Here is a 12261-nt window from a genome sequence, read left to right as displayed (position 1 = left end):
CAAGCCCTCCAGTGACAATGGATGTCACTGGACAATGTCTATTGCTATAGATATAGGAATACAACGTCAAAACTTAAGTTTTTCGAGTTGTCCGATAATGTCTTTTTAACCAATATCCGGATATTCTTCAACTCCAAAAACCCGATGCCGATATCAAACCGATACCGATATATGGGGTCATGGACAAACTATGACTAATTGTACTGTGATGCCCCATTGGATGGGTTAATAATGATAAATGTAACAACTTCACGGTTTTTCGAAGAATAATTCTGTGAAAAATAAGGAGAAACTATGCTAAGCTGTGACCAGCCCCTGCACAAAGGCAGAAAACTTCTCCATTCACTTTGAAGGCAACAAATAATATTGGCCCACAACCGATAATGAAAAACCGATGTTGATATTATCCGATATCAATTTAAAAATGCTTTTATCGGCTAACTGATAACATCAGACAACTCTATCTAGTACAGTCCAATTGACAACAAACTATCGCAAAAGGAACTACATTTTTGCTGTTATTTCATAGCTAACAAAAGTAAGTTTTTTTTTTACTGTAAAGCTTTTTTGGCTTTTTAAATTATACACAACTGTAACGTCATTGTCGGACTGTAAGCAGCTACTTATATTCCTCATTTTGAATCTTGCGGCTTTTAGTCCAGTGCGGCTTATTTGTTGATTTATTTGGGTTAATAGGTAAATCTTTATTTGACAGCGATGTCATAAGACTGCCATAAGACCTTCGGAATTATGACATAACACTATCTTTGGCATTTATGAATGCTTATGACAGATGCCATTAAGTGTCATCCGGCAAATTATGTCACTAACTCCATTTCTGTCCAGTTCGGATCTTTTACATCCATTCAAAAGGGAGATAATTTGCAGAATCCCACAAAATGATATCTGTCATGGCACTGTGTTAAAATTATAATGGTCTTATGACAGTCTTATCACGCCGCTGTCAAATAAAGTGTTACCAAATACCATAAATGGCAATTAGTCAAACAACTGGAACAGTAACTGAAGAAATAATTAGCACAGAACATGAAATTAGATTGTTATTTATGTGTGTAGCGCTGCAATGCATGCTAGGAAGCCTGTTGGATGTCAACAGTGTTGACATCAGGTGGCAGCAGTAAGTAAATATCCCCTAATACAGTGAAGGCAGCTGCGTCTTAAGCCTGAGTTATGCTCTTGCGCTGCGGTGACGGCGAAGTGACTACGGCGTCAATGAGCATTCGATAGTTCTGCGGTGAGGGAACGCGTTGCTCTGTAATTCACCGCCAAGCCACTAGAAGGGTGTGGCGTTATGTTTGGACGGTTTTGGGGCTTGTTGACTTCCTCTAGTCTAGTTTAACGGAGAAAAAAATAAATAAACAACGCAAGATGGCACGTTTGAATGTGGATCTTCAGCTCATCATCATTGAATAAATGTTGATCATACCATGTTGAGGCGCAGGCGACGCAGAAGACAGTTTCCAGGCGGTCTGTCCGACTTGTGATGCCGCAAGCAAGCTGTGGCGGCTAGCTTCAAACTGGCGTCGAGCACTGCGTCCAGCGTTTTGTCTGAGGTCTGCAAAGCCCTCCAGCCCGATATGTTTGCCGTGTCCTACAACCAGCCATATGGCAGCCATAGCAGATTTCTGCCAGCTGTTGAACTTCCCAAACTGCGTTGGAAGCCTTGATGTTAACGTTACCATAAAAGCACCGAGGCACTTTCAATCAGTGATGATGTATCGAGTGTGAGCTGTTGTTGAAAATTAAGCATCAAAACAACTCTTTTGACACCAAACCTGTGATTTATTCTTCATATACTTGAAGTGTGAAACGTAAATAAGTCACAGATTCACAGCAAACATACAGTATGTACACAATAAATGATGAAGTGCATCAACCAAAAATACGACATAAAGTGATAAAAAGCTGTCAGTTTTTTGGCCGACTGGGTCACCGCTTCGTGTGGCCATTCGATTCAGAACACACACATACTTGTCTCGGTGGTTCTTTTTAAAAAAAAAAAATTTTTATACAATCGCTGGCTGACTTCCAGCCCCGTATTTTCAGCAATCTCCTCCCATGAGTTGTTAGCCATTTGGCAATCTTCCTAATGTCTTGACAAGACATTGTAGAAGTTGTCGTACTTGCTCTTTGTTGATACTCTCGTCGGCTTGGTCCATTTTTGCCTGTAAATCATGTTTGACGATGGCGGTGATTTCGTGCTGAACCGGAAACTACAGTCTGAGCGGACCAATCACAGTCCAATTCCGCCACATCTCACGCGTTGACGCGAAGTCAGAAAATTCAGAAGGAGCAAAAGAGGCTACGGCGGAGGGTCGTAAATCGGGTCTTCCTTGACGGCGCAGGTCTGACACGGAAGCATAACTCAGGCTTTATAGTTAAGTGTGGCTAATCTATGAACAAATGCTGTTTTCGTGTCAAATTTGGTGGGTGGCGGCTTTAGTCAGGTGCACCTTATAGTCAGAACATTATGCTAGTACAATGCCCTCCATAATTATTGGCACCCATGAAAAAGATGTGTTTTTTAGCTTCTAATATATTTTATTTAATTCAAATAATATGGGACCTAAAGGCAAAAAAAAGAGGAAAAATCCAACCTTCAATACAAGTGCATTCATTCAGTGGGGAAAAAATCCCACATAAAGAAAAAATTATTTGACATCAAATAATGTGTGTCACAATTATTAGCACCCTTGGTGTTAATGCTTTGTACAACCCCCTTTTGCCAACAAAACAAGGTCTGGGGACTGAGATGGCCATGGGAGGAGCTTGATTTTGTGTCTGGTGAACCATTTCTGTGTAGATTTGATCAAATGTTTAGGGTCATTGTCTTGCTGAAAGACCCAGTGACGAACCATCTTCAGCTTTCGGGCAGAGGGCAACAGATTTTGATTTAAAATGTCCTGGTATTTCAAAGCATTCATGATGCCATGCACCCTAACAAGGTTCCCAGGGCCTTTGGAAGCGAAACAGCCCCACAGCATCACTGACCCACCCCCATACTTCACAGTGGGTATGAGGTGCTTTTCAGCATGCGCATTTTTCATGGCACACCAGACCCACTTAGAGTGTTTGTTGCCAAATCTTGGTCTCACACAAAAATACACAGGTCCCAGGCTTCAACTGGGACCGTGTGCCTTTGGTCAGATGAGACCAAGATTGAGCTTTTGTTTTGTTTTTGTTTTTTGTATTTTAAGTTGTAAGTTGGATTTTTCTTTCTTTTTTTTTTCCATTAATGTCCCATATTATTTGAATAAAAAAATTATTAGAGGCCAAAAAACACATCTTTTTCAGGGGTGCCAATAATTATGGAGGGCACTGTATTCTGTAAAAAAATTTAAGTGCATTTTCTAGTCAGGTGTGGCTTATAGACCAAATGATCTTTGTTCACTGGCCCTCATTAAAACAAAAGGTCTTGCGATTTTAGTTTTAAATAGTATCTTCGTGTTTCGGCATATCTAGAAAAGTGCTGTATAAAACGAATGTATTAGGTATCGGAGAAAAAAAACAAGATTACCATATGATCGTGTTTGCGCTCATGTGGGAAGACATAACAGCCACTTGTTTTGACATCTATTTCACACCTGCAAGCTTCATTTGTGCAACCGCACGCCGTCGGCTTAAGCCGCTCGACGTATCGCCGACACATATCCCCATAAGTGTTTTTGCCGTGATTGCCATCCGTCCCCGCGTTCATTTCCTTTAGGTGGCCCTGAGAGCTTTTGTCGCCATGGCGAATGAAACACAACAACAAAAAAGCCAGAGGCGTTTTGTTTAAAAGCTCAACAATGCGCAGCCACTGTGTCCAGATTATCTGGAGGGCTTGTCGGTCCCTGGCGACGTGGCCGTGACATATTCATTGGGCAAAAATTAAGAGGAGAAGCGGAGGACCCTCAAGAGTGATCCAGATGAAAGGAGAGTAAATGTGTATTCACTCCACGCTGATAAATATTCATATGTGTCAGAGGTAAGGATCTAATCAAGCGCCCATTGACGCGTCATAGCTGGCTTAGTAAATGAGATTCTCTACGGAAATGAGACAGACAGCCTCGTAGACCCGTGCGCTGGCCTGATCACCAGGCATGCTGGGATGGATGCTGCCTGTGCATGGCGGGACGGTTGCCATGGGCAACCACCGTCACGCGCGCCATAGGCTCCATCGTTTTGCTCTGTTTGTCCCTTTTGCCGTCTTTCTTTGCCCATCTGCCTCACTTTTATATGCTTCATCTTACTCTACATTGTTTCTCTACTCTGCTCAATTATATCTGCTTCATTCATCTGATTCCACCCTCCTTAAAAAAAAAATCATCACAGTGACTTTTATCTTGTTCCAATCCTTGCTTCTCTTTCATTCATTTATACCCGCACTGACTGATTTAGTGCACTTAGTAGCGGGGGCTGTGTTTGTCATATCGGGCCTATTTGTAGATAATTAGCTGCAATAATAGTCCCTCTGCAGGAGAGAGGCGGAGGGAGGAAGGGGGGAAAAATGCCTGCCTTCCACCTCATGGGGAGAAAATCTGCGCCTCAACTTGTGTTTGTGGAGATGCATGTCGAGGAAGTGCCGCATTTACCATCCCACACAAAAAAAGTTTTCGATTGCTACTCCCTGTGGAATGGGGAGGCGGGAAAAATTGGAATAATCGGCGTTAGATGAGATGCGGCATCATTATAACGCGGAAAAAATACACATTTTTCCTTCTTGTGCATGTGATGTAAACGAATCCTATTAGTTTCTCGGAAAAATCTCGCGTCCCCAAAGACGTGTCAAGTTTATATTTTGGACTGATCAAGCAAGAAGATGAAGTGTAAACTAATATATAATTGCTCACCACTTGAAGTCGTTTAACTCATCGTAATTGGTGGGAACTTTGTCATGTAACTTAATTGGAAAGAATCATGTGATAATATGAGGAAATAGTACGGCTTGGTAATTGGAGTGGATTGTTTTAGAAAGCGTCATAATTCCACTGAATGTCTCGCGTTCACGTAGCTTGATAAATGGAGTGTGCCCCCTCCCCCCATATCGTAAATGGAGTAAATCGGATTCATATATCGCAATTCAACTTATTCGTATCGTAACAAGAGACACCTGTGTTATGTCTTAATTGGAGTGAGTTTACATGTTTTTACTAGTGCTGTCAAATTTATCGCGTTAACGGGCAGTATTTAATTTTTAAAAATTAATCACGTTAAAATATTTGACTCAATTAACGCATGCACGGAATGACCCGTTCATGCGTTGCCTCAAACAGTTTACAATGACGGCGTTTTAGCACATTGAGAGCGAAATGGCAGAGAAATGTGAGTGGACAAAGGCATTCATTGGACCGCGCATTTTATTGGTTTAAGCTTTGGCAACTCTTTCACAATAATTATAAGTATAGTGGCGAACGATGTGGGGAAGAATGACAGGAGACGATCTTTTCCTTAACACGCTTAATTGAACACAACACAGAACATACTGTATACCATTTGCAGCCACCACTGACAGTCATGGTTGCCCAACCTCCCATCATGCATTTGGGCGGAACAGTTAAGTCGCTACAGTATCATTTAGTGAAAGCACAACAAAAATAATATTCCTATCTCTCAAAAAAATAATGTTCACAAAAAGAAAAGCGCTCAATGCAAAGAGAACTGGCATTCCCAATCAAAATAGCTATTCAAAATACACATAAAACTTACTCAGACTTTGCCTTGGCTAGATCTCTAATTAATTTAAAACTCGCCATTGACACCTTGTGGCGTATTTCAATCACTACCTTACGTGGTTAAAGACACTGTGGAAGAACGGCTGTGACGTCCCGCTTGGCTACGTCAACAATGGTGAGCTACTAGTTTATTTTTTGGTTGAAAATTTTACAAATTTTATTAAAACGAAAACATTAAGAGGGGTTTTAAAATAAAATTACTATATAAAACTTGTACTCAAATTTATCTTTTAAGAAGTACAAGTCTTTCTATCCGTGGATCCCTTTAACAGAAAGAATGTTAATAATGTTAATGCCATCTTGTGGATTTATTGTTATAATAAACAAATACAGCACTTATGTACAGTATGTTGAATGTTTATGTCCGTCTTGTACTTACTGTATGTATATTATGTTGAATGTTTATGTCCATCTTGTCTTATCTTTCCACTCCAACAATAATTTACAGAAAAATATGGCATATTTTAGAGATGGTTTGAATTGCGATTAATTACGATCAATTAATTTTTAAGCTGTGATTAACTCAATTAAAAATTTTAATCGTTTGACAGCCCTAGTTTTTACTGAAACAGAAATTTCTTAATTGTTGGAGTGAAATTACTGAAGTTACCATCACTTGAAATATTAGACATCAATTAATTATTCTGAGCTAAAAATGACAGACATTTTGAATGATAAATATAAGTACTTACCTTCTTTTTACAGCTGGGTTGAAGCAAAAGCGGTTGCGCGACATCTGTAAACGGGGGTTTCCAGGGTAAACCGGACAAATTAAAAATAATTCGGGGGCCTAATGCGCCATGAATCTGCTATGGCGGCATATAGACATATTGTTCTATCAAACACAACAGTTGATTTGGCTTAAAATACAGCAGTTTATTTTAAAGAGGGGTGCAAGAGCAGAAACTGCTTTTTCAGACTTGTCTGTGTTTTCCGCCATATATATTTTAACTTGATATTATACTTATGTTCCTATTTGCTAATATGTTTTGAAAAACAACAATCCTGTTCAATGGGAAAAAAAGCTTTTTTTTTTAACCCCAGATACCTCAAACACATTTTAGAGCTGTAATTGCAATACCTTGATACCGTGAAACCGTGATATTTTGGCTTAAGGTGATAGTACCATCAGAATCTCATATCGCCACATCCCTAGTTGGCACCCGTGTCACATCTCTCTCCGTGACTCAAATGCACATCCCTGCTTTTGATGGGATGATGTCATCGCTTTGTAGTGAAGAATTGAGGACAAGTTGCGTAGAATAGTGGCTTTTAACAGTAGAGCTTGTGGAGTGGGCCTCTTCAAATGCATTAAATTTAAAAGGTGTTAAACGAAAAGCCTGTTTTCACTCAATTTGCTCTAAATTGACAGTTATGATGACTGCATACGAGAAGCTTCCCGAGTGGTCTTTCCAGGTATTAGCAGCCAAAAAATAAATATATGCTGCTTAAATTGCTCAGAGAATGCCTAAGAGGAACAAATTAAGAGTGGTGTAAAGTATAGTGCAGGCTTCCAAACGAGGGAGTAAAGCCAGCACTGTGGTAGGTGTCATTAAGTCTTATCGTCGGCAACTCCCCCCATCTTCAATTTCTATTGAAGAGGTGACAAATGACAAAACAGCTTAGCAAAGATGTCCGGATAGAGCGCACGTCAATAGCGGTAGATGCGGACGAGGATAAGCAAATGTCAGAGTGGGGGGAAGGAGACATCCATCAATAGGCGGAGAAATATCCAGTCCATTCCGGATCCCGACGACGTCGGCACCCTTAACGAGAAAATGCAACAAAAAATGTCAGCTTTGTTTTCCATAAATGAAGTACGCTAGCGAGGGGGCGTGGGGTGGAATTGTGATTAACAGCCCAGTCCCAAGTGGGAGTATGCGTGCGGACACAAATATCAAATGGAGTTCGTCTGGCAACATCTCACAAGTCTTGTGAGAGGTGTGAAAAAAAAATGGGGCCAAGAAACTCCTGCTGGTCGATAAGGGAACTGTTGTATCACAATTGCTTCTGTGACACTAGTTGTTCTTTCCATTTGGTCCACTTTTAAAATATCCCATTGAGATCAATTATCAACCCACTTTCTACAATGTAAATGTACAATTGTGGTTTGCTTCTCACAATGTTCCAGTTATGAGGGGGATAAACTCTGTAGGGGTAGATATTTTCGTTGAAGTATATATTTTTAGGGCACTGGTCAAACTCCAAATTTGACAACTTCTTGGGGATCGGATGGTATTCATTGGCTACTGCTAGGGGTGTAGCGGTACACAAAAATCTCGGTTCGGTACGTACCTCGGTTTTGAGGTCATGGTTTGGTTCATTTTCGGTACAGTAAGAAAACAAAATGTGAAATATAAATGTGCTAGTTGTTTATTACAAACCTTTGTGCTTTCAAAAATAGGAACATTAGCCTATACATAGCTAGAATTCTGCTCAAAAAGTAGCGGGTATTTCAAGATAATCCAACAACAATTTGCCTTTCAGAGCCCGTGTATTGGTCAGCTTTCTTTCTGAAAGAAAGAAGAAAAAAGAAGTCCTGTGCTAAAGGGAAAAGCAATCCCAGTGACAAAGATTTTAACATGTATTTTACAAATGATGCCTCAATTAATCTTTTTTTTTTTCTTATGAACGATTTTCAAAAGCTTCATTGGTGGATTTTCTCAAGTTAAAGCGCCACACAGAAATTAATAAATTTAATTGTGTAAGCAGGATCTGTGTATAATTCTTATTATTTAATTACAGGTGTTGTAGCTCATTTCAATTTATTTCATTTAAATGGGCTATTATTTATCTTATTATGTGTTCATATTATACAAATGTGATGTAGTATTCATTTATATTCTATATTTTATTTTGTATAACTTTAGTTCCTATGTGGATATTAGTTCCTACTTTTTGTGGTAGGAGGGTTTTGTATTGAACACAGGGCCTTGTTGGTCATTATTATAGCAGAGAAGACAGCAGTAAATCAACAAAGACAAGTCAACTGTGCCCCGATCTACCACTCCAGATCTGATGGACTCAAAAAGTGGGTTACGATTGCATATTAGTTTGAAAATCGACCGGATCCACCGTATTTTTACACGAGTGACTTCCGGTCTGCCCGATCCTAGCTACTGGTAGTAATATTGACGCAGGAGGGTCGCGTCTCGCGTCAAATAATAAACTCTGCCGTTCTTTTCGCGTGCGTCATGTTGAGCCGCTTCTGGGACGCGTCTAACACGGGGCTGCACTGCGACTGGTGTGCATTGGCTGATTGACTTTAACGCCCGCGTTTCACTGCGTTCTCGCGGCGGCCACGTTGTCGCGCCGTTGACGTTTCAGGGTTATACCGTCCTACCATGTTGGTCCTCATTATAGTAGAGAAGACGGAGTAAATATAATCTACACAAAGAAACTGTAACCCGATCGACATACAGCCTCGAAAAGTAAGGGTTACGTTTAGGGCTGTCAAAATTATCACGTTAACGATCGGTAATTAATTTTTTAAATTAAATTTAAATATCTGACACAATTAACGCACAAATGCCCCGCTCAAACAGATTAAAATGAGAGCACAGTGAAAGGTGTACTTGTTGTGTTTTTCGGAGTTTTGCCGCCCTCTGCTGGCGCTTGGATGCGACTGATTTTATAGGTTTCAGCACCCATGAGCATTGTGTAAGTAATTATTGACATCAACAATGGCGGGCTACTAGTTTATTTTTTTGATTGAAAATGTTACAAATTTTATTAAAACGAAAACATGAAGAGGGGTTTTGATATAGAATTTCTATAACTTGTCTTTTAAGAACTACACGTTTTTCTATCCATGGATCGCTTTAACAGAATGTTAATAATGGTAATGCCATCTTGTTGATTTATTGTTATAATAAAGAAATACAGTACTTATGTACCGTATGTTGAATGTATATATCCATCTTGTGTCTTATCTTTCCATTCCAACAATAATTTACAGAAAAATAGGGCATATTTTATAGATGGTTTGAATTGCGATTAATTGCGATTAATTACGATTAATTAATTTTTAAGCTGTAATTAACTCGATTAAAATTTTTAATCGTTTGACACCCCTAGTTACATTACGTCAGAAACCCGTTCGGTACGCCACCGTTCCGAACCGAGCACCACGTACCGAAACGGTTCAGTACAAATGCATGTACGGTTACACCCTTAGCTACTGCGGTCATATGATGGGTGCCCTTAGTTTATCCATTCAGCTGTACTGAATTCAGACATCACACATCACCAGAAAGCATCTTTTTTTCCCCCCACTAACCTCAGGAGAGTATTGGGGGGGGTGCTTTCACTGGTGTGGAGAGGTGAGAGCAATAAAAGGGATGCTCTGAAGGATATTTTTGAAAGAGAGCTGTGTGATGTTCAGAGGATTTCTAGTAGGCTTTGGCGACGGTTGGAATTGAAAGACACCAGAAAGACAAACACAATGCTGTGAAGCCTAGGAGACCCTCTGAGGAGAGAACGGTGGCACGTCTGCTGATAGTCGGCCTGTAGATTCGATCTTGTTTGGCCTCACTGATGGGCGGTCCTGGTTTAGAAACCTCAGTTTCATAAATAACATGATTATTTACGTGAGTCATGAACAGAAAAAAAATGTTAGTGGTTGAACATTGTTGTTTTTTAATGCTATGCGCGATGATAAATCGAAACAGTCCGCTACAAAGCACTTCATGATGCTAGATGCTTAATAGTCCAACTAAACTGCGGGGGAAAAACAGCACTCTTTTGACCACCATGAATAGATTGACTTCATTTCAAAAAAGCATCACCTACTTGTTGTTTCTGCTAATGCTTTTCAAGAGAGCTCTTTCGTCAGGTTTTTCCTTGAACTTGTCACCGCACGTCGCATCGAAAAGGGCATTCGTTCCCGCTTCCCCTCGCTTTACCGCCGCTGGATTCGCTGCCGCAATGTGGCCCCCGCTGGTATGAGTCCCGGTGGGAGAGAGTCGGTGGCTGAATTGAGATCGGTTGACATTTTGACAGCGGGCTTCGTGTTGGGGAGATAACTCTAGCATACTGCTTATGTTAAGTAAGAGGCTCTCATTATGTGTCGAAATCCCTGAGCTGCATGTCAACTGGCGATTCCACCGGTTGGATGTAAATCATATATGGCAGCAAGGAAACCTCTTTTGTTTGTATATTCATGGTTGGTGTTCATACTTGTGAATATTTACTGTTTAAATACAAAAGTTGAATGATTTGTAGAAACATTTTTTTCGACAGCAACTGGTTAAAGCAGGGGTCCCCATCTGCCGGGCCGCGGACCGGTACCGGTCCGTGGCGCATTTGCGACCGGGCCGCAAAGAAAAAATAATTTGATAACGACCGCATTCTGGCCGAATTAACCCTGTGCCCCTGCTTAACACACCAATATCTCTGTCTACTCTAGATATAATACTACGGGATAGATTACAATGTTGTCATAGAAGTCCATTGATTGGACTGCTAGCAGTACATCTTGTTTGTGTATATAATATATCTATGTGCGCTTGTCCTCGATAATAGCGTATTACTAGGCCGCGGCGCAGCACATTTGTTCCCGGAAATAATTAGCTTCCACACTACCGAAGATAACAGGAAAACAGACGTCTTTGGAAATACTTTTACGGCGAAAAGGATATTTTTTACGGCGGAAAGGGCACCTGACGAGCCTACAACCTCGAAGACCCACGAACTGCGAAGGAGTGGATTCGTGACCCGTTTGTGAATAAACAGAGAGATCGCAAATGACTGCGACCTTATTAAATACATTTGAGACAACAACTCTACCGAGGTTCTGGATTAAAGTCATTCTGGAATATCCTGACATCGCGACAAGAGCGTTGAAAACCTTGCTACAATTTCCAGCATCGTATCTTTGTGAAGCGGGCTTCTTAATTAATGTTTAACAATAAGGCGACGTCATTAATGGTGAGCGCGGTGTGCAGCTGTTGTGTGAAGCTTACATGGCAGGATGAATCTGAGGAGAATTTTTCTACAAGTCCTTCCATGATCAAACGTAAGTTAATATTCCTTTCTTTCAAGAAAGTTTGCAGTGTTTACTTTGGAATCGCTGCATTTGCGCATTTTGCGGCTATGTTTAACGTTACGCGCATGCGCAGAACCGCATCGTTGCAATTTTTGATGGGTTGCAAAATTTGTCAGAACACCGGTCCGTGAAAAAATGACCCAAATAACACCGGTCCGTGGTGCAAAAAAGGTTGGGGACCCCTGAGTTAAAGGATGGATAAAAAAATGAACAGTGGAAATACTGGTACATAGACTCCACCATCGGTTGACAAGACAACTCCCACAGACTTTGCGCCATGCCTTCCCGTAGGGGGCCGACCCACAGAGCGTTGAGGTGACTTTTACTATTTACTGTGATAAACTCAAACACGCTGCGTTCTAACGCCTGATTTAGGTGGAAATAGAACGAAGGTTTTACTGCGTACAAGCAGGCAGGGTTTATTTGATAGAATTTTCAACTGAAAAAGCTCTTTGTTCTGTGATGGCCGCCATGTTGGAT

General features: G+C 40.7%; 1 protein-coding gene across 1 annotated transcript in view; it reads left to right on the top strand.

Annotated features, from left to right (window-relative positions):
* The window catches only part of ptprn2 (protein tyrosine phosphatase receptor type N2), a 290172-nt gene that overhangs the window by 164682 nt on the left and 113229 nt on the right, over positions 1-12261 (top strand). The gene's annotated exons all lie outside the window — the stretch shown is intronic.

Source organism: Corythoichthys intestinalis, chromosome 20 (assembly GCF_030265065.1).
Source record: "Corythoichthys intestinalis isolate RoL2023-P3 chromosome 20, ASM3026506v1, whole genome shotgun sequence".
Classification (NCBI taxonomy): Eukaryota; Metazoa; Chordata; class Actinopteri; order Syngnathiformes; family Syngnathidae; genus Corythoichthys; species Corythoichthys intestinalis.
This window is presented reverse-complemented; position numbering and strand designations above follow the sequence as displayed.